The sequence below is a fragment of the Papaver somniferum genome, unplaced genomic scaffold (assembly GCF_003573695.1).
Source record: "Papaver somniferum cultivar HN1 unplaced genomic scaffold, ASM357369v1 unplaced-scaffold_111, whole genome shotgun sequence".
In the NCBI taxonomy this organism is placed as follows: domain Eukaryota; kingdom Viridiplantae; phylum Streptophyta; class Magnoliopsida; order Ranunculales; family Papaveraceae; genus Papaver; species Papaver somniferum.
The window spans coordinates 155947-179921 of NW_020620048.1; the positions used below are offsets into that span (position 1 = coordinate 155947).

General features: G+C 36.9%; 2 pseudogenes; both read right to left on the reverse strand.

Annotated features, from left to right (window-relative positions):
- Window positions 1-5849: 5849 nt before the first annotated feature.
- On the reverse strand, window positions 5850-12334 carry LOC113328605 (annotated as a pseudogene).
- A 3140-nt stretch (window positions 12335-15474) lies between these two features.
- On the reverse strand, window positions 15475-21857 carry LOC113328606 (annotated as a pseudogene).
- Window positions 21858-23975: the final 2118 nt, after the last annotated feature.

The window sequence follows — 23975 nt, forward strand, 5'->3', positions numbered from 1 at the left end:
CAACATGGCCGAAATATGATGAAGACAAAGAAAGTGCCCAGGGAGTTTTGGGCAGAAGCAGTTGATTGTGCAGTTTACCTGATAAACCGTTGTCCCACAAAAAGCATGTGGAACATGAATCCTTTGGAAGCATGGAGCGGATTGAAAACCGGCGTCTCACACTTACGAGTATTCGGAAGTATCGCATATGCTCATGTGCCAAACCAGCTGAGAACGAAGCTGGATGACAGGAGTGCCAAGTACATATTTATTGGTTACGACTCTCGATCCAAGAGATACAAGTTGTACGATCCAATCAATAGAAAGGTCATCACAAGCAGATATGGAGTTCGATGAAGAAGGCATCTGGGATTTCGGTGTTCAAGAAAAGGATTAAAATTTTCTCCCTATCGTATAAGAAGAAGAACAACAACCACCAGTACCAGAATCTCCAGCTTATACACCACCTACATCTCCTCCAGCGGTGCACCAGAATGATCCATCATCAACAGATGAAAGCTCAAGCGAGAGGCCCTTACGGATGAGAAGTTTAAATGATATCTACGGAGACAATATATCTCTCTTTTGTCTCTTTGCAGATAGTGAACCAATAACTTTTGACGAAGCCGTGGAAAGTGAAAAATGGAGAAAGGCGATGAATGTAGAAATTAAGGCTATTGAGAAGAATAGCACCTGGGAGCTTGTAACACTTTCGAAAGGACAAAGAGCAATTGGAGTAAAGTGGGTGTACAAAGCTAAGAAAAACGTAAAAGGGGAGGTTGAAAAATACAAGGCAAGATTGGTAGTAAAAGGCTACAACCAACGTGAGGTCATCGACTATGATGAGGTATTTGCTCTTGTTTCTCGTCTTGAAACTATAAGATTAATTATCTCTCTAGCTACCCAAAATAGATGGAAAGTCCATCAAATGGACGTCAAGTCTGCCTTTCTAAATGGTCATCTTGAAGAGACGGTATACGTCGAGCATCCGCCGGGTACGAAGTAAAAGGACAAGAAAATAAAGTCCTGAAGTTGAAAAAGGCTTTATACGGCCTAAAACAAGCGCCGAGAGCATGGTATAGCAGAATCGACAAGTACTTCCAAGAAAATGATTTTAAGAAATGCCCGCATGAACATGCTCTCTATGTGAAGGTGAATGAAAAGGGAGATATGTTGCTCGTCTGCCTATATGTGGATGATTTGATCTTTACCATCAATAATCCAATAATGTTCGAAGAATTCAAGAAAGCGATGACGAGAGAATTTGAGATGACGGACATCGGTCTCAAGAAGGATATGCGAAGGAAATCCTAAAGAGATTTAAAATTGAGGAGTGTAATCCGTCAATTACTCCCGTGGAATGTGGAATCAAGCTATCAAAGATCGATGGAGGCGAGAAGGTCAATCCGACCCTTTATAAGAGTCTTGTTGGAAGTTTGAGATACTTAATTTGTACAAGGCCAGATATTCTCTATGGAGTAGGTCTAATTAGTCGTTACATGGAAGCACCTAAGACTACCCATATGAAGGATGCCAAGAGAATTCTTCGGTATATAAAAGGTACGCTTGATTTCGGTTTATTTTACTCATCATTAGACAAGTACAAACTCGTTGGATATAGTGATACCGATTGGGCCGGAGATTTAGATGAAAGGAAAAGTACTACTGGATTTGTATTTTTCCTCGGAGATACAGGCTTCACTTGGAGTTCGAAGAAGCAACCAATCGTTACACTCTTCACTTGCGAAGCTGAGTACGTCACAGCAGCATCGTGTGTTTGTTACGCGATATGGCCAAGGAGTTTAATGAAGGAACTTAAAATGGAGGAGGAAGAACCGACTACAATATTTGTGGACAACAAGTCAGCAATGGGTTTAGCAAAGAATCCAGTGTTCCACGACCGCAGCAAACACATCGACACACGGTACCATTTTATTCGAGAATGCATATCAGAGAATAAGGTACAACTGAAATACACAAAGTCTCAAGACCAAGTTGCGGATATATTCACGAAACCTCTAAAGCACGAGGACTTCATTAAATTGCGAAAGACTCTTGGAGTTACTAGAAATCAAGTTTAAAGACGGCTGTTAAAAATGTAAACTTGAGTTGGAGTAATCAAGAATAATCTAGAAGAAGGAAATTGGTTGGCTAGTCTAGAGTATTCTAGCAAGTACCGTACAGCTGGAGATAAGTCTAGATTTTTTAGACAGTCAAAGACGGGTTGTTTGGAAATAGAATACTCTAGAGAAACCTAAAGCATGTGGAGTCGGTCAAGAAAAGCCTATAAATAGGCATCGGTGTGCTCAGTTGTGAAGTGTAATTGAGTGACAACATCAAGTGAGGTGTAGGTTGAAGTGTAATCGAGTGAAATCCAAAGTGGGTAGCAAGGTCAGTAGTTGAGTGAAAACTAGTGTGATTTTGGAAGAAAGTTAAGGTCTTGTACGACCACAGTTGTTGAGTACAATAAAATCCAGTTTTGTTTAAACACCAACTTGAGTGATTGTGAGTCTTTTTAGTAATTTCAATACCAATTTTCAAATCACTTTCGATACCCATTTAACCTTTAACCTTAAATTCATTTCCAACACGACAGCAAGTAGGTTTTTACCTTGACATTATGCAGCGAGTGAAAGAGAAGAGAAAAATGGTTGATAAATTAGTATCTCGTCGTCGTATCTTCTGTCTCAAGTGGTGTTCTTCATAAATTCAGCGTTTTAGAGCGTGATTCGTGAAAATCGGTGTACATTTTGGAATCTAGCATTTATAATTGCTTCACTTCTTTGTTTCCTTGATTATTCCTCTTATTCTGATGTCAATGTGATAAACCAGAACTTTACAAAATGGCTCTAGTATTCTCACTTGTAAATTAGGGTTTAATATTTTTTTGTGGGGATTTTTTGTTTAATGATGTTTCTATGGTTAGTTTGAGTTTTGCTCTTGATGGGTTTTAACTAATTTTCAGCAATTATGATAATTTGGATGCTTAATTTGGTATTAGAAGTAGTACTTTTGGTGTGTGATTTTGAGTTTTATTATTTTTTATTTTTTTATGTTTACAGGAAAATAGGGGTTTAAGAGTTTATAAACCATGGAAACAACAGACAGAATCAGTGGATTACCTGATGGATTAATCCATCACATCTTTTCTTTCCTTGATATTACAGATGTTCTACAAACCTGTACTCTATCAAGAAGAACCTACTATATAAATAGATGACTCCTATATTTGGGATGAGGATGATGATGATTTTGTCTCATTCAATAGATTTATAAATTTTGTGGATAGATTACTACTTCTGCGTGATAGTAGTTCAGTGATCCAAACCTTCAAACTGGTATGGGGAAACGTTACTGTCTATCTACATGACTTGGCATTGCAGTATGACGTATCAAGTCGTCTCTCGCCTCATGGATCATGGCTGCTGTTAAGCATAATCTTCAAGAGCTAATTACTTGCATCTTTGTAGATCAGACGATTAAGTTGCCTGGCAGTTTATTCTCCTGTAAGTCATTGACAGAGTTAGAGTTTTCTGGTGGTGGTAGGTATTTGACAGACTTGGTTCTGCCAAATATTACAGTATATAGTTTCAATTTTTAGAGTCTTTAGTGTTAACAGACTGCAGTATAAAGTTCAATTTTTCTTCTCTTAGTCTTAAACACTTTGAATCCGACAATTGCACCGAATGGTCAACTGATGATTATGCCGTCACTGTCAAGTTATGTGCTCCAAATCTTACATCCCTTATCTGCAAAGATTATATGTCAGGAAGTTATTCTATAGAGAACCTTTCTTCCCTGGTCACCGCTAATATTGGAATGAGAGTGAAAAATACTGATCAGGATCCTACACCAGAAATGCCAAAAATTTATTCACAGCTTGCTACAGATGTAAAAAAGTTGTATAGTGCTTGGATGGTTAAATTTTTAAGAGCAGTCCGTAACGTGATATAAAAATTACTTTGAATGATCTATTCCTTAATATATTGGACTGCTATCTTTCACTCTATAAATAGAAAAGTGTATGGTATGAAGTATTCACAACTTTATCTCAGTTTTGAATGATTTTTTGCTTTTTTCCATGTGTCGAGGTTGTCTCGGAATCTCCAGACTTGCTGGCAGGTGACCCCTACTTTCAGTTCTGTTATCTAAGAATTTTGAAGGCTGTAACATGGGTGTCAAGAAACTGCATGCATTCGATAGCATACTTGGTTAAGATATCCCCTAATATCGAATCTATTTTCTTAACAATACAACCGGTAACGAATGAATGAACTCTTTTCTGTTGATTTTATATGCAACTCTTTATGACTATGAACATGTAACCTTTGCTTTATTTTGTTTTCATTTTCTTGTGATATATAGACAAAGTCAAAGACGAACAGCACAGGAGGCGATTGGATAGTAGGATCATCATTTCCTTGCCTGCACTGCCTCAAGTTTGTTCAAATTCAGGGGATCCAAGGATGTCTCAATGACCTCAAGTTTTTACAAGTTTTGTTGGAGAAAGCCATTGTCTTGGAGAAAGTAACGCTTTTCTGTTATAAAACAGAGTCACCTAAAAGAGCTGCACAATTGATGGAATTCGAAGAGATGCTACTTGCATATCCTAGTCCTTCTTCAGGAATGTCGATCTTGATTCAATCGTAGGCAACAAATAAATCTTAAAGCTTTTCTTATCAAAACTTTATATAGTATCTACTATATATGGCATGCCGGAGAGAAGAAAAACATAAATGTGTTCGCATGTTGTCTGAACAATTATATTTTAACTCTTGAAACTGGCTTTTCTTTAAATTTATAGAACTTCATGTTTTGCTTCGGTGAAATTTCTGCTTCATATTTCTTAGTAAAGAGTGTCCCAAAACATAATCATCACCATAAAGTTTCAAGAGCTTCTTGACAGAGTTCCATGAGATTTACATCAGTGTAATGCAAGTAATTTCCATTACCACTTTAGAGGTATAATCATCTTCCTAATTTCCTTCAAATACTTTGATTTTTGTTTTTCTGTGATTTAGGTTGCTCTGACGGCCTCGCAGCTTGCAGGTTGTGGTTCGACTTTAAAAAAAGGTACTAGAAATTGAGTGTGTGATATCGCCAGTTAGTATTTTCAGCACCTGCATTTTATAGGAATAGAAAATTGTTTTAACGAACATCTACTCTGGAGGGCTAGATGAATCTCATCTCCAATTAGCTGTAGCTTTTGCCATGGATCAAGGAAAAACTCAAATGGGGGCTAGATGAATCCCATCTCCAACTAGCTGTAGCTTTTGCCATGGATCAAGGAAAAACTCGACCGGTTAGTTTGTTTGTGCAGGTGGACCATCAATCCGTATTAACACTTTAGCTTTTCTGTACTTGGCTTAACACTTTGGTCCTTAATTCTGTTCGCGTCGAGCTTATCTATCAGAGACTTGGTGATCAATGTAGGTTGTAGTACTTGATGGTTTCCTTAGTTACTGGTGAGGTGTGGAATTAACAATATAATATTAGAATCAATCTGATCCGTCTCTGTAAGTATTGAAGATGTATAGAATATGATACTTACCGAAGAATCTCAGGTGAAACACCGATCTGACCTAGCATAATTGTTAAACTGAGAGTTAGGAAGTTTGTGCAACATCTGCATAGACACATGGTTACAGAACTTAAACCATGGTGTGCTTCTTCAACCCGACAAAGCACTCAAATTAAGTTGTGTTCAAAAATTGCTTCATACGTTTTCGGCATGCCATGGAAGCATGACTACCTTACATGCAGCCTAGTCATTGCTATAAGGAATAATAGCGTTGCTTCAAACTCTTATTTAAAAGTTAAAACTTAGAAGCATTGAAACCCATCATCCAGGTCACCCTCGACACTCCATTTTAACAAGATGCAGAGAACTCAACCATCTGCATCCCCCTTCCAGCTACAGCGATCTGATACTCATTTCTAGGTACGACCAGCCAAAAAAAAACAGCAAAGGATTTCAGAAACAGTATTCAATAATTTGAAATTAAATTACCAATCTATAGAGAAGCAAGAGTGTAGATGATTCAGCTCACCTGCCACAAGCCACTGCATCCAAAGTTTCTGGTTCTGGGACACTATGGACCACATGTACATGCTGAGTAAGTTTGCCCTGACCATTGCGATGCCAGCACCTGACTCGCTGATCAAGACCAGTGGTGAGTGACCAAGTACCATCTGTCCAAACACCTACAGAGAATAGGTACGCAAAAATCAGTCTTAATTATTCTTTGGGGATTTTAATAAAGTGCCACACTTCCAATTTGCAGTTTAAGAAAATGCCACCGTTTTTTTCAGAGTTTATTTAATGCCACACGTTTGACCTTTTCCATCCAAAAAAACTGTTGCCATCAGTTAGTGCATAGGTGGCATTTATCCAGCTTAGTAAAAGACATATACACCCTCAAATCTGTCACAGCTCTATCTCTGCTTAAACATCTCAACTCCATTTACTCCAGCCATCACCCTGTAATCTGGCATACTCAGCTTCACCAGGACCACGATCAGCTTAACCTCCTTTCTTCATTTCCAACAATCTCTGCCTGCGAACACATCAGAACTACCACCAAACTGCAGCGGCAACAATACCAGCTGCACCATTTCATCTCATAAACATACATCTCCTCATACCATTTCCAGTGCCAATTCAATTTCATTACCAGCAAATCTGTTACTCATCTCGCTTGCAATCTCGCCATGTCCAGTTCAACAGCATCATACCCATCTGTAATCCATCACCGATTCCTCCTTGTTCTTGGGTTCACTGCACCTGCAACATCCACCAGTAAAACTCTCCAGCATCAACACTGTCATGTCACCTGTCCTAGCATTCATCTAAGTCACCAAATACCCATGGAACTCTGTAGCAACACTTCAGTTCCATGGCAATTCATCACCAACCATCGCAGTCATTTTCTCTTGCTTCATCTCAAGAGCCTACAGCAACTCCCTGCAGCTCCTGTGACATTAACCAAGCACAAACCACCTTCAATTCTGTTGCAACTACCACTGCAAAACACACCTGCAATTCCAGCTCAAACCTATCTTCAGTTCATCTATAATATCAACAGCAACATCATTTCCTCAAGTACTATCAATGGCAGTAGCAGGAGTGTCTTCTTATCCCTTGTTCTCATCAACTTCCTTTCCTTGAAGATGTTCTTCACTGAACCCTAAAATTCAATTCGATATTAATTTCATCCCCAAAATCACTCAAAACTCGAATCCGAGTTGAACTCATCTTCTATTCAACAACTTTCAGCAACATCCCTTGTACTCAGGCTCAACTGGTAGAAACTGAGCTTGAAGAGGTGAAGAAAAATCCATTTAGGACTTTTATCGAACACCTAATGTGCCATTCTCATCTTGGTGTAACATTGAAATTTCTAGCGCTTCTAAACTCACTGAAACACCTGCAAATTCAATTCACAACAAACCCATAGTTCAGAAACTATTCAACAATCATAAATCTCCAAATCCAGTCCAAATTATCAACCAACAAGACCATTATCTTCACTGGTTTAATTGGCCTTCAAACTCCATCAACTGCTCAGCATTTCGAACTCATTTCAGCCTGGAAGTCGAGATATAAAAGCTCTTGATAGACCCTGGCAAATACCCATTGTAGGCTCTGAAAAATGATTCACGGAAGCAACACATTTCCTCCTGTTATTCTTTTCTTTTTTTGTTTACCGGTGATAAAGACGGTGAACCCATGACTAGTATAATAGGGTTTTCAAGGGTAAATATGTAAATCACAAAAGATTCTTTTGACCAAGTCAGCGAAAAAGACCAAGTGTGTGGGTCCTGACGGAAAAACTAACGGTTGTGGCATTTAATAAACTCTGAAAAAAACGGTGGCATTTTCTTGAATCGGGATTTGCAAGTGTGGCAGTTTGTTAAAAATCCCTTATTCTTTTGCTACAGCTTAAAAAGAAGAAGAAAAAAATCATTTCACTCACAAAAATTATAGGATATCTAATAAAAGTTCATAGATATGATATCCCAATGACATGGATACTCCAAGAGCTCTCTACGAGGTCTTGGTGAACACACTGAAGCATGGAATCCAATATGGACATACTGGCAATACTGGTGAAAAAGAAAAAGTTTCTAACTAAACCCTGATATAATTTCCTTTACTCAGGCAGTAAATTCCGGCTGTTGGAAGAAGTGCGGATGAAAAATCATTTTTTGGTTTTCCTGGGTGAGCGAGGATGATATAAACCTAATCTCGCGTAAACTAAAATAAAGACCAGGCAAGAAATACCTTTCACGGCAGAGCTATGAGAAGAAGCAATACTGTCACGAGACAGGATTTTAATTCTATATTCCCAGTCCATAACATTGTTTGTGCTGCCGGAGTATTTGTTACTTTCTGAAGCACAGTTTGCATGTGGCATTGCCAGTGTAAAGGTAAGACAATGGAGTGCTTGATCATCTCCTCCACTCAAGACGCAATAAGCAGATGCACATTCAGAATTCTGGGAATCATTGATACACGAAAGGTGAAGACAATTGACACCAGATTGATGGACCTTCTTCAGAACATGGAAGGGTGGAACTTCATAGATGTTGGAGAGTGAATTATCAGTGTGTGCTATACTAGTGAAAGGTAGCAGCATTCGTGGATTGAGGAGATACTGGTGCACTGTTTACGGGATCACCTCCAAGCTCTGATGAGGCTGCACTTGCATCATTGGTGCTCGTACTATGGCCATTAGTCGCCTCTGAGGTGGGGTTTACTGTGTCCATTGTACACTTAGGAATTGTTTTAGAGGATTCATTTCCTAATAACCTCCACCATCACCGACCTTGACTTCCTCTTCCTGTACGGGGTCGTTTTTGAGAGTCGATAAACTTTTCAGGTGAAGTTTAGAGACACGCTGCATAAAACCTTCTACACTTCCAGTCAGATCCCAGAAGGTAACATTTCCATCAGTCGATCCACTGACTACGATATACGCATTTCTCATTGGGAGTGTATCTGGAAATCAAAATTGTAAAGAAGACGAGGGAGGCTAAATTATGATTTATGCTTTTATCTTAAAGGAAACAGGTTACACAAACTTATAATATTTGATATCAGTATCTTCAAAAGCACGCAACAAATGCAGAACTCACGTTTAGAAGAGGTATGGATAGGAACTACAACATGATGCAAAGCCAGGACAGGTGATGTTTGCGGAACCAACACTGCAACATCAAACCTACAAAAAGAAAAATGATAACCAGGAATGTGGTTAGAAAGGGTAATATATCAGCAATTCGTATCAGTGAACAAGTTTGAAAAGAACATAGTGATGACAGCGAAGTACATACCAGAGACGATAAGGCAAAAGAAGAGCCCTCAAAGTAAGTGCGGTATCAGAACAAGCAACCACAATGAAACAAACTGTCAACCTGGACGCAGAAACCAAAAGAATAAGGATATATCATATTACATCACCATTTTGAAAATCAAGTGTTCATTTCCTCAACAACTACACCCTTAACGACCAAAAAGAGGCAGAAAAGAATAAGTTAACAAGTCAAACCTGCAATCTGCACCTTTAACAAGAAATGCAGTAACAGCCATGTATCTCCAGTCATTTTCATTTTTATCCATGATGTCAGATCTAACCTCCCACTCACAGTTTTCAGAAAAAGGAGACCCAGATGGGGTTCCAGATCCATTATTAGACGCATTTTCCCCAGCTTCAACAGATCCCCGAGGGCCTTTACCTCCTCTGTGTGTACTGGAAAACCTTGACGGCATGTCGGTGGACAGCCACTGGAACGACATCGAAGAGAATGTTTTTGACTGAGGTTTAGATCTATTTTCAGATTTCACTAGCTGGTCATTGACTGAGGTTCTCACAAAGAAAGGAAAAAATAAATAAAGTCTGACAGTTCCATCTTCACAACCTGTGGCAATGCAGTTCCATCGTCACTAGCTGGTCATTGACTGAGGTACGGAAGGAAAAAATAAATAAAAAACAAAGTGGTAAATTACAAAGTACTGCATGGAGATGCCAACTTAGACGACAGAATTTGACAATGGAAGTATTGCTGGTCCTAAAGTTTCACCGAATCATCCCCAGAAATAATTTAAGGCTTCCCTTTCTCGTTTAAGAATTTCTACATTTGTTCACAAACACTGGTGGAGATACTTACTTTGACATAGGCAAAGCAGTTGTGACTTTCTGGTATATCACCAAGATAATACGAATGAGGACGGCGCCATCCACCACACGGAATTTGAGTTTCCTGTACATCAAAAACCCTTCGGTAACTAGCACCAACGAAATAATAATGGAACATACATGATACAACTAAAGTTTTGTAGGAACTAGGAGGAGATACTGAATCACTGATCAAAATGTAAAGACATGTAAAAGAATACCTTTGTCTCATTTACCAAGTTCCATACTATAAAATCTGCTGAGGCAAAACCTATTGCGTAATTACCACCAGAAAGGTCTTCGCCAGAGCTGGGATCAGCAGAGACAGATTGAATTAAACTTAACTCTTTTACTTGCTTCATCCCTGTAAATTCTTAAGTCTTACAGTCCCTGTCATATTTAAAATGGCAGATGCGCCCATCCGCTCCATTCTGAAAAAGAATACAGCAATTAGAGAACCTTACACTATTAAGAAAATCTCAAAATTCCACTCAGGATATCATTCATAATCTAACAACTGCCTAAAACTTTGTTTACAGTGTTTACTTTTTTTGTCAAAAAATTCTTTTCTTTCTTTTGAAAGCCTTAGAAGTTGGGTCATATTATTATGTCAAAATACCATACTGCTCGGGAAAGTGGAATGTCATCGGTGGTTGGTAGGCAGACCCTAAAGAAAATATAAATTCACATGCCCAAAGAGTTAGTCATGTAAAGAGATTTTGTAAAATAAGACTCGACTATGCTTTGGCATCTCTGTCATGAATTGATTCTTACCGAGCGTATTTGCACTTGGTTAAAACTAGATTTAGCAATCACAATGCTGGCAACACTGGATATACCATGAGCACCCTTGAAATGATTTAGTGGAGAGATGTACACTTCTGAAGCAATAGAAGTATCAAGTAGCAAACTCTTTGAGAAAGGGAACACAAGAAGATTTCCACGTTGATCCCCACATACCAATACCTACATGAAATTAGCAAATTGACCAGTTTAAAGCAGCATGAATGCCAATTCAGATAAGTAACATTCATAATTGCAAAAATGAAGTGGTTTAGACAGAACAAAATGGAGGATCATGAATAGATTATCTTGAGAAAAATAGTGTGTTCAAGTCTGGGAGAACTAGAAAACGACTATGATGATAAGTGATGGAAACCTAACCTCTTCATGAGGATTTGCGTCCAAACACAATATTCGTGTTCCAAAGCTTGACTTGAATTCTGCGAATAGAGATGCCTTTTTGTTCTGAATGATCTCACCGTCGTTAGATAATGAAGGATCAACCATTCTCCATAACTTCAATATCCCTCTCGGATCAGCAGTGAATATGTATCTGTACGATTAAACATCAGAAAGAATGAGAATCATTTACTACATTTAAACTGATAATATTCTAAACATGGCAATAGCTCTCAACTGTACGCCAAGAACGGTCTAAAAACAGCACGATTGCAACTTATATGACCACCATGGTGAAGCCTAGACAGATCATATCGAATTCTCATAAGATAAGTCATTTTCGTGATTGACTATCACCATCCAGTCCATCATCATTTACTTACAAGAAAGACCGATAAGCTATAGCTGTCCACTTAACCCACATATATTGGATAGAAAAAATCACCGATGAGGACATTTATTGGTGTCAGATAAATTTCACAAAAGCCAGCACGGCAGTTTTATGTGCACCATCAGGAAATACTCAAATATTCAAGTCATGGATATGTATCCCATTATCTTACCTATGTCCCAGTGATTGGCACCAATAAGTTCCTAAGAGTTGTCTCTCCAGTCCCGCTGACCAAGTGAAAAGGAGGGCCACTTCAGGAGTACAAACACCGGCATGAATGCTAATAATTGTCACATTACCCTTCCCATCTCCAACAGCAATACAATCTTGAAATTTCATAGAGAGATCATTTGCCTTGTCAGGTAGTATATCCATACATACAATTGGGCCTTCTACACTAACTCGGAGAAGGTTAGTCCATCTCACATTCCCAGGATCAGTGAGTTGAACATGGTGTAGAATGGACCTTCTACGCTATTTATTTCTTCTTCTTTTTCTTCTTCCTCTTTTTCTTCTTCTTTTTCTCTTTTCCTTTTCTTCGTATACATTGACGTTAATCGTCGATTCGAAAACATGCGTACCAAGCAAACTCCAAGACTTCCATGATCGAGTCCGGGGTTCGCAAATATAGTAAATCTCCCAAAAGAATTGACAATTGATAAACAACTTGAAACAAAGAAGAAGGGCAAAATCAATCATCCAACAACAACCAAGAAGTCTGATTCAAGTGATATGCAAATACGCGGGTAATTTCCTTCTTACCCAATCCTTTTAATTCGTTTTTTGTTGAATAAATCGATTAGAAATCATCAAAATCCATTGAAAATTGTAGTTACATTAGACATTTCGGCTAGGAAAGTTTTGAAAACCCTAGTTTTTGAGTAACCGAACTTTCAATATGAAAAACAGTTCGGCAATGTCGCAAATTTATCCATTTTTAGGTATAGTTCAGTTAGCTCGCAAAAAAAAAAACCATGGATATTCGTAACCGAACATATTACTTAGTATGGGAAATTTGAGTTCGATCTAGTCGATAAATTATATAGGTAACCGAACTTTGGTCTGTTAAAACCAAATATGTAATTCGGTTACGTCGCAACTCATATTAGATAATCGAACTGTTAGTTCGGTTATTTCACAACTCATGTAAGCTTGCCGAACTTTAATCTGTTTACAACTTATGTTTGATTTAGTCCCATTTATTGATTTATTTGAGAAAAAAATATTATGTTTAGCTAATATTGTGGTTTTCATTCATTAGGAAGAAAAGAAAGAGATTTAATCCCCATCTTGATGATGAAGAAGAGCAAGGAAATGAAGCCACTAGAAATGAAGAGGTTGAAGAACAAAGAGAACAAATTGAAGATGTAGAAGAAAAGCAGTTAGAAGAAGAAGGACAAGAGAAAGAGGAAGAAGGGGATGAAAATAAGGGAGAGGAGGAAGAAGAAGATCAAGATCAAGAAATTTTTCCCAAATAATGCTGGGAGGAGAGTCGGTCTAAGCAATTGAATAGGGGTCGACAACAAGGAAATAAAAGACTTCGTCGTAGTGGTCGTGTTTGAATCCTTTCTTTTCTTTTATTTTCATTTGGCTGTAGTTTATAAAAACATCTTAGTGATGGATTCCGTGTGTTTTGAACAATTAGTTAGGAGTTTGGTATCTATAACACTTTTATATTTGTTTAAATTGGGTTTGTGTTTCAATTTTATATTTGGTTCATAAGTAGCGTGCAACATTATCTTGGATGAACATATAGTTCGGCAACCTACAATAAAGTACCAGGAAACCGAACATAAGGTTCGGTTGCGTACATCAAACTGGATCCGGATCGTCTCTCCATCCAACCCAGGAAGGTTGACCTTCACGTGCTCATAATGTGCCTCTTTATTTAACACTAAGATTTAAGCCGTGTCATTGTTATATAAATTACATACAATAATGTTAGATTATTTATTAAAAATTACTTCTAGTCAAATTATTATGGAAATTGAAATAGAAGCCCGGAGAACAGGGGATCATATACGCATATATATAAATTACATACAATCATGTTATATTATTTATTGAAAATTGCTTCTGATCAAATTATTATGTACTTCGAAATAGAAGCCCGTAAAATAGGAGATCTTGTACACATGTAAGATCATTTTGTAAATATCAATCTGTTGTCAAATTATAATGTCTAATCTGAATAATTTTATAAGTTTATCTATCAAGATTAAATAAGAATTCTATTTCCACTAATGTCTAAACCTAGACCAAAAAGTTGTGAATAAATGAAACCCGACGACCTGCGATAGCCAAATTTTTATAACCTGACTAATCACAAAATACAGGCACCCCTAAATTTCAATCATGAAGTTATTGTAATCAATAAAGTTATCTTTAAAAATGTGTACTTCATCTAAATATACAATACAACAAATGATATTCAAGAAAATGATAGAAATTTAAAAAATTCATACATGAAACAATATAAAAAAGAAGGATTCTCTCAAATGTTATTAGCTCAGAGTAGTTTAAAGTCACAGATATACGTTTTGGTCGACGAAGATTGAGAGAAAATTGAAAGAATATTGAGCGGAACTATATTCTTGGATTTGAGTTTTTTCCTCTTCGCAATCTATGTCCCTTCCCAACTTTTGATTTTCGTTTGCTCCAAAGTATGGAATTAGAGTTTTCAAACCCACTCATCCTATCGAATGTGAGCGACAGAGTCAATTATTCAATTTTATGGGAAGGAAGGTTTGTTATTTTCAGTTGATCAATTTTTTCCTTTTTTATTTAGACTTTTGATATGGGAATAAAAGAATATATAATGAATTTTTGTCAATTTCAACGTGTATTCATGGGATCGACCGAAACCACGAATTTACCAATTGGAAGGAAAAATGAGGACCGGTATTTATCTTCCTAACTTAGCGAAGCTTCATCGCATAATATTGTATAAAGAAATAGGCAGAAAAGTATGCATACCTTGGATACAACCCTTACCATAAAGACAATTCCCGATATTAAGTAATTTTTTGTGTATTAATTTTGACTTGTGTCCGTTTGTTTGTAGTAATTATATAACGTGATATTTTGTGGTTTATTTTATTTTTTTGATCTTTAATGTATTTTGACCGAGTTTATTTTATTAATAAGACGATCAATCACAACTTCTAATTTATAATGTTACCCATTTTGTAGGGACACAAAATCAACGTAGCCTATTGCTACTCACCAACCGTCGTCACCACTACAAAACCATCTAATACCATTTATTTCTCCACCACACCCGTCGCCTATTTCCCGTTGGTCGTTTATCGCACATCTAGTTTTGAATCACAAACATCATGAGTAAAGTTTTGGTGGAACAAACTTAGGTCGTTAACTAATTCCATTTTTTTTATATTGTTATATACTTTGTTGTATTGCAATCAATTTTATTTTAACCCGTTTTTGAATCAAGATGAAATCAAAATTTTATTTCCACTAAGTCTAAACAAATAGAAACGCAAAATTGGTTCTTGAAAAAATCTAACATTTCTAAACCGAAAAGTTTAAATAGATTGAAGCTACGACGATCTGTGATTGCCAAATTTTCATAATCTGGCTAATCACAAATTTTTATAGCCAAATTTTCATATTTTCACAAAATATGATATTCGTTCTTATCTTATTAATTGTGATGACCAACTATATCTTTCACGATACAATGTTTCATGTGTTGTAAATATACAGAACTAATAATGTTCACAGCTATTCACCAACATCTCCACCATAAAACCACCCATCGACATTATTCTTTTCACCACCACTGATATTCTTGCCTCCACCACCATTGCTTCTACCAGCCACTACTTCTTCCACTACTAACCACTAATAAATTAATTGATATAATTTTTATTAAAATTATATAAAAATACATATTTATTAGATTAATTAAAAGGACATTAGATGATGAAAATTTAATGAATTATTCATTATGAAAGATTTGAGACACTAATTAATAAAACATTCATAATGATTAATTTTAATTAGCGCAAACCACAACCATGGATTTAGCTTGTTATTTTGCTTGTTTCCTGTGTTGTAAATATACAGAACTAATAATGTTCACGACTATTCACCAACATCACCACCATAAAACCACGCCCATCGACAGTATTTTTTCCACCACCACTGATATTATCGCCTCCACCACCACTTTTACCATCCACTACTTTTTCTATTGCTAACCATTAATAAATTAATTGATGTAATTTTTATTAAAATTATTTATTAATGCAAAATTACATATTTATTAGATTAATTAAGAGAGTCCGACTTTTTGGATCATGACTTTAACGAGTGTGGACATTCCTCCCCTCTTTATTTGTCGAATCCTCTTCAACCGTTAATTGTTAATTTTCTAAAAAATATATTATTTTGAATTGTTTTAGTGAAAATAAAAATACATTGGAAATGACGAACTCCATTAGTACACATATATTTTCTTTATTCCAGTGTGCTCTATAATACATATTTCTCTCTCGTTGCTCATCTCAGTAAATCAACAAGAGTACGTTGGTCTTGATTAAGCCGATCAAAAAAAATTTGATCTTAATTAAGCCGATCATAAAAAAATGTTGATCTTGCTTATGCTTAACAGATCTTTTATTTTCCTAATCAATCTTTGTTCATTCGAAACACTATGATGATAGAGTTTTGAGATAACAATCCCATTGTACAGCTGTTAGCTATGTTTATGTAAAAATAAATGCTTGATTTTTGCCTTTCACCTGATAATTATGCTGCATAATCTATGCATTTTCTTCTGTATTAAGCTATTGAAATAAGTGATAATTATCACCATGGTCATCAATTTCATTAGCAGATGACTAAACTTGGATGAGAATCTTATGTTTGAACAAAATGGATTAATTCATATGTGTTCCGTTGATTATGCGCATAAATTGTTTGATATTTTGTTTGTATAACATGATCTCATGGATTGCCATTCTTAATGACTTATGAAAAGACAGGGAAGGTTGTAAATGAATTTTTTAAACGGGAAGAAATCTCCGTTATCCACAACTAATGAGGGGAGGAAGGTGCACATAGTTGCTCTCTGATTAAAAGGATACTAAATAAAAAAATTTAATAAATTATACATTACGCAAAAAAATTTAATAAATTATTTATTACGAAAAATTAATGAGACACTAATTAATAACTCACATAATAATTAATTTTAATTAGAACAAACCACGTTCATGAATTTAGTTTTTTCCGAAATGGTTAGGAGCTCTTTCGAAAATGCTCTTTATCTGTTGTCCAAACTATCCTTTATATTCTTGACTATTGCGGGGAAAAAAAGACGGATCAAATTTTTCTATTTACATATAAATCTGGCTACCTACATTTGGATTTTGATTGTTCGCCATCTTGACGGTGTGCCGCATACGACTCTCTCACTTGCTCATTTCTTCTCCAACGACCTTGATTGGATTTGGATGATTTGCCAGCAGGAGAGAAGTGAATGTGGTTACGAGGGTTGTAGCTGTTGCAAGAAGACATTTGTTGCTTAATAGCTTGTCCTCCATAAGGATTAGATGGCACAGCAGTTGGCTGGATATTAGTGTCTGGAAAAGCAGTCCTTAGATTTGTTCTCCCCCTCCCAGCACTGACACCAGGTCCAGAACCAACTCCTCTCCATGTCTCCTCATTACTCAGTTCAGGTACAGATTTCTAAAGATCTGCTACTTGTTCGCATCTACTCTGGATAATCAGTGATCTGTTACCAACCAGACAACAATCGAACATACTGTTACCAGTCATTGAAATCAGACGTCAAAAATATAAGATCCCGTAACATAACGAAGGGATTACTGCTGGACCGCCATAATAAAGTTACCTGTCTCTGGGTGCCTCCCAGCCTTCATATTCGTGCCATAATGGGGTCTTGACGATGTCATCTTCGGTTATTGACTACAGAAATTGTATACGAGGTTAAACCAGAACAGCATAAAAAATTTCTCAGCTACACTAACTAGCCCGACCAATAGCAAAGGAAAAATACGAAAAAGAAAATAGAAACACCATGATACCCTTTCAGGCAGCTCAACTTCCTCGACCAACCGAGGAATATGCGGATGGGTGTCGGGCAACTCATAGTGTACACACCTGCATTAAGTAAGATTAGATATATTTGAAGCCTAAACATAACTTGAGAGAAGTCTAATAAGATGCATTTCCAGAACTTACATTACACCATCCTCCACATTACTGAAGTTCTCCCATTCCTCACTACACCGAAATACATTACCATTCAACCCAGCACTGTGAGAGACGGAAAAGTAAGGCATCATGTGAGCATACAGGCACCAAAGAGAAGTAATCATGTTCTATACTAGAATGATGTACAACAGAAACTTGAGTATTTCCCAAGTCCAGCATCGTTTACCTAAATTAATTACCTCCTTTGAATCTCTATTGGAACTCTTGCAGACATGTTGTTACATAACAAAAGGTTTGGAACCAAATCGTGAGATTGGCTTATGAACATCAAATCCGCTCTCTCAGAATTCCTCTTTGAATCCTCAACCTGCAATATTGTAAGAACATCGGCAACCAAGTGTAAAACAATAATAAGTCAGCTAAACAGCAAGAGCCATTTATACATTGTGCATTACCTTCAGTTCCTTTTCTACTTTCCTTGTTTCTAATAGCAGCCTTTCTTCGTTTATAAAAGGAAGTTTCGCAGTTCCCTTCAATGTCAGTCAACCATATAATTAGATATACTTACTAGAATAGAAAATTGGATTGGAAATGGCAGTAAAGGATCTAGTAGCACACCTGCCACAAGTATCGCTTCCCATCAGCGTCGATTTCGAAATCTGATGACGAAATGTTAAAATGTTAATCAAATGGTCATTGGCAGTCATTCAAAACCATAAAAGCAGTTTCTTTCCCGCAGGAAAGAAGTCTACTAGGTTGGATTCTTCAGAAGTTATTAGACTCCAATAGGGTTCCGGAAGAGCACTTACACTATATACACGTAAACTTCAAGTTAATTGTGAAGAGATACTTCATACTAATCAAAATGCCTTGCAGACAGAAATTTTTTTACCAGATAAGATTGCTTTTACCTTCTCGGTGGGAGAACTGCCATTAATTGATCAAATGGCTTAAATGGAGCACCCATCTGGAACTTTATGTATGTGCCCACAAGACCTTTGAAATCCGAAGCGAACGGACCATAATGGTAGGGATAATACCTGTTAAGTATCAAAATTTAATAGTCACTCGGCAAAAGAAAATCTCAAATAGTAAAGGAACATAACATTTTCCCTAAATTACCAGGTCCAGGAAGGTACTCCAGAGAAGTAGTATTCCAAAACCCAGCATAATCCTTCAGTGTACTTTTTGACCTGCGTATAATAATGTATCAATCTCCTGAAAAGGAAAGCAACTTTTGGTCTCAATGAAATCCCACCATATTACACGAATTAGATTTACGTGAACATTGCTACATTCATGATTGAGTTGAAAAAATAATAATTTACGACTTAATGATGATGGCATACAAGTTCTTGCCGGATGCTTTCAATATCATCCACCAGAAACTTTTCCTTGTAGTAGCGTTGTTTCCACCCGGGAAGACCCAATTTGACCTGCAGTATATCCAACCTAAGATGAAGATCCACCTTTACAGCAACTAGTCAATTCAAGAGAAGTGAGGGCAAATCCAGGAAAGACAAACCTTGTCATTTGATACAAGTCCTTGTTTATATAGGTCATTCTGCTTCTGCATGTAGTCTTTAACTTTTTTTTGAAGTTCTTTTGTGTTTTCCAACACCTATGTGCAAAAAAGCAACAACCAGATCTTCAACAAAAAGAAAAGCTGACAACTAGATTTGTAATATACCAAGAAAAGTGGACAGTGTACACACTTTGAGATCCTAGTTGTTAACTTACATCTCTATGTTCACAAGGCGTTGATGCATGCCCGTCTGGATCATTTTCTAGATGCAAATCCCTAAGAGGTCTAATTAAAGAGGAGGAATCCTGCATTAAGTTAATGCAAAACAGTGCCATTAAATCGCAAAATAATCTAAGCTCGTTCCTGCAACAGCAAGAAAAAGAAATACCCTAAACATTTGGGTTCTCACCTCAGTAGCTTGCTCATTAGCCAGCTTGCACATGAAACTTCTTACGGTCCGCTCTTTCAAGTCTGCTCTCTTTTTGAAAATGTAATCCTCGTACGCACCAACTGCCAGAATGAACTTCTCTATTCTCTTAAGCTTCATATAAGAAGCTTGTTTATCTTTTACCTGCTTACATATACAAAGAAAACATGAATAATTTAGCTGTATACTTTATCACATCCCAAAATGCAATGAAATTGCGATGACGAAACATATATGTTATTACTTTTTGCATATCGACCAGGTAACCTCCAAGGCTTCTGAACTTGTCTTCATAAACAGCCAATAGTAAGTCAATGGAACCCTGTAAAGACAAAGCATGAAATTTTAACATGCAAGTCAAAAAAACACAACTTGATTGAATACAATGTAGGTAGACAGGTGAATTCATTGACAAACCTCGTTGATATTCAATGATGGTATATGCGGGGGAAAGTCGTTCCGCGCAAAGAAATACATCAAAATGAAATCGTCTACAATTCTTTCTATATCGATTGTAAAAGGAGGGTCAGCAATTCTTAGATCCAGCTCTAGATACTCTCTTAATGTCCAAATTTGCAAGAACTGATCAGTCATAAAGAATAAAAGATGTCAAAAGGCGATCAAGGTGCTTACGGTTACAGGATATATAGTAAAGATTTCTTTAACCTGGTAAGGCTTTTTTATTAAAGACGGACTGGAGCTTGGCTTCTGTACCTGACTAAATACCTCCTGCAAAGAGTAGGAGAAAGAAAGAAACTCGTTACGACAAATCGACTGTCTGAGGAAACTTTCTTTGGCCTCTACTGACAATACTGGGTGTGAAAGCACAGTTTAGCTCTCTCAATATTGCAAAATGAGGTTCATGGCTTGCTAAAGCAAGCATGATAAGATCGGCATCCTGCAACAAAACAAACGAACAAATAAATGAGACATTTTACCTTAATTTAGGCAATCGAATGACGACCAGACTAGAGTGAACACATATTTTTAAGCAGCAGGACTGCAGGGGAACTGTATTTTCTCATACCAGTCCGTATAAGCAATGCCTAGTATTGGGCTCATAGCCAGGCAGATTTCTCTGAAGGCGGATGAAACATTTGCATCCGACAATATAACCTTCACATGCAAGAAATTAAAATAAGAATGTACCCTGTTCCACGTAAATGCAGCACAACTATGTTTTAAAATTTGATAATTATCAGTTAGTTATAAGAAAGAAAACCTCCACGTGTTTCCATCCGGGATCTTTGTTAAGGCGTAAACACATGTTGGAATCTGAAACTTCAGACTGGAGTTTTCTGAGCTTCAAATTCTTTTCTGAGCATTTCTTCGCTATAAACAGAACAACAACAACAACAGCGTTCGTGTCTTACGACACTAGTCCGTAAAATCATGATAAGGGAAACAAATTAACACCGAACACACAGCGATTTCTGCATCTTTTCGCAGTTCTAAATCGTCGAGATCTCTGCTGATTCATTTTAGCCCTTGGAACTACTCCATCTACAAACAATGCAATCCATCCATTAGTAAAATATGTTTTCAAACGCTTCTTCAAAAGTACTTGGAGTTGCAACCTGCACAAAACGTGATTACAAGTTCATTCAACATACACCCTATAAACGAATTACTAATAAAATGAATACAACCCATAATAAAAAAAATCAAAGAAGATAAGCATGCAAACGGTCAGCTAAAACTTGAACTCATACTGGTATTAAAATGAGTATATGATTTGAAATTTGCGACTATATAGAAAGTACTAGTAGTATATACTTGATTATCTTCTGGGTGAAAACAAGGATGAATAATCCCATTCATGTCCAAATAAAGATTATCAAACTCGATCCTGTTGGGGTTGGGATCACTGCTGTTGATTGCTTCACCTCCAGCTTCTTTGGCTTCTTTTGCATTCACAATAACATTTGGATACATGTTTACCAACCACCGGTAAAAAGATGGCACTCCCATCTCTCTCTATTACACACAGATGTTTTCGTTACACACTATATATTCTAGGAAGCAAAAAGGAAGAACAGAAAATACAGTACTGCATATGGAAGAGATGAAGGAATATCAAGAGTTTAAGATTTTGTATTTGAATTGTCGGAAGAAGAAAGAAGATGCAGAGTTTTACGTCAACTCCAATAAATGCGCAATGCTGAGTTTCCTCGAGTCCCACTACTACTTTATAGTTTGACTAGTCAGGACGGGTCAAGATAGATATGGATAGCATGCGTTCTAGCAGAAAAACACGTGCACGTCAGTTTTATGTTTTACTCGCCATGTGATGACTATTTTCGGAATTAAAATTTTACACCCTAGGTTGTGGACCCAAAGTGGTGTTGGTGAACCTTATCAACAAATTGCGGTAATTCGAACCTGAATCCCGTACAGGAATTTTGATGTCGTAAATGGAATGCACATCGATTGCAATGCCTATTCGATGAAATATAAAGTTTCCAGAGTCACAGTTTGAATTATTGTTCGCAAGACATTTTTTCAGTTTTTTCAAGAAAGTGCCTCGCCTAATTTGCCCAGAGTAGTAAAGGCCAGAATTCCCAACTCCTACCCATGAGTTTCACAAGCATTAAGGTATTTGTTGCGCTTTCGAAGAACTGCTCTAGTAATGGCCTAGCCAGGTGCAAAGTATCGAATATCATTCGTGAAGGGTGAAACACCAGTGATGTTGAAGCATGTATCTTTTCCATTCTTCCAATTATAAACGAGTAGGTCAACCGGTAATAGTTTAGTGTTATCCCTGGAGACGAGGCCAAGTGATGCTTCTTTCCTGACAGCTATTCCGGCCCTATAACATATGTCGACAATCTCGAACGAGATCGTGGAGGAACTTAATTCCTACTTCGCTAGCACAATGGAGGGCATGATCTCCATATATGTTCACCTCCCTATTGCAACTGGTGCAATGACTTTCTTCGGCGATAGCTGAGGACGTATCGAAACTGACGAGGACCAAGTGTTTGATTTAAGCCGTATATGGGTATAGCAAGAAAGTAATCCTGAGCGTGTTTCAACTTGTTGCACTGCCAAAGTACAGAGTCTCTTGTGGACAACGAGAAAGTGTTGGGTATCCGTTTCTTGACAGCTTCAAAAAGAAGTGGCAGCCAGGGAATGCATAGAATGCATGTAATGGGGGAATGTAATTAGTATCGAAGCTGAGTGAAGAAGACTGATTACCACAAACCTGATTTATGTCTGCAAAGTCTGCTAAATTGTAACACTAGGGTTTCCAGGGGTCGCACTGCGTATAATGATTTGCTGAACTGTTTGTGTCTAATTATATATTTAATATTATTAATGCTGATTAGGATTGATACAAATCCTCTTGGTGAACCTCTGAAACAAGAGGTTGAGCTAGAGGATGTCTATAGTAAAATATGCCATGTCGTCTCCATGTTTGTTGAAGAGATTAGGATTAGAGAAAGATTTTAGGATATATGGATGTGTATTCTATATGGATCAACACATCTTCCCTCACACATATTCCATTGGAGAACCTCTTAGAAAGTTTAAGATTAATGGTATTATCCAAAACAGTCACATTTTCTTAATTTGTTTCAAAAAAGTCACATTTTTACCGGTTTATTGCAAAATGATCACTTGTCCATTAATTGGATAGATATATCACTTTTGATGATTTAATTACATGGCCTTGAAAAATTGGGTTAAAAATCTATACATGACATTCACTCGTTAGATTTCACCGTATCCCCTTTAGTGTTTCATCATCTCCAACCTGGTTCATAATCATTTCCTAACATTTACTCAAAGGATTGATAGTTTCTGTTCTAGGGTTCAGCGGCAAAGCCAAGGGTTGACTAACCCTGGCTCTAGCCCCCTAAAATCATAAAATCATAGAAAAACCTTACTTTTATTATATTTTTTGCATTTAGTCCACATAATTTTTATATTTAATCCACTAATATTTGACAAATTCTTTTCTAGTCCCCCTCATTGTTAATATCTGGCTTCGCCACAGCTAGGGTTTAGTAAAGCTTACACCGCTATCACCACCACTTAATCACCATCACCTCAACCACTTCAGTTAAATGAAGTAATTTGGAAAAA